At 37.5% G+C, this 400-nt stretch overlaps 1 protein-coding gene across 2 annotated transcripts in view; it reads left to right on the top strand.

Moving 5' to 3' along the window:
- The window catches only part of TMEM263 (transmembrane protein 263), a 22,949-nt gene that overhangs the window by 13,269 nt on the left and 9,280 nt on the right, over positions 1-400 (top strand). The gene's annotated exons all lie outside the window — the stretch shown is intronic.

The raw sequence follows: 400 nt of genomic DNA, 5'->3' as shown, positions 1-400 counted from the left end.
ACGTGCCTGGCGTGAGTTTTAAGCCACTGGGTCCGGGACGTGAACCGCGGTCGACTACGTGGGAGTCCAGCGACATAGCCATTACGCTAACTGCTGGTTCCCTATCCTGTCCTTTTAAGACCATTTCACAAGTAAATGTATTCTTTTCAGTTGTAAAAGGTGGGGATAGGTACACCTATTTATTTATTTATTTTTTTAACAATAGTGTGTGCTCATGCATGAAAGAGAAAGAGGTACATTCTTTTTTTTTTTTTTTCATTTTTTTAATTTATTAATTCACTTTACACCATCACAACACACAAATGAATTTTCCATCCAAAATACACTGTGCATTGTCTCAATCAAGTACATCCACATACATGTTCTCAGCAAATAATTTTCCAATTCTTACGTCCTGCAT

Source organism: Tupaia chinensis, unplaced genomic scaffold, assembly GCF_000334495.1.
Source record: "Tupaia chinensis unplaced genomic scaffold, TupChi_1.0 Scaffold148234_1, whole genome shotgun sequence".
Lineage (NCBI taxonomy): Eukaryota > Metazoa > Chordata > Mammalia > Scandentia > Tupaiidae > Tupaia > Tupaia belangeri.
The sequence above is the reverse complement of the archived record's forward strand: the minus strand, read 5'-3'. Positions and strand labels throughout refer to the sequence as shown.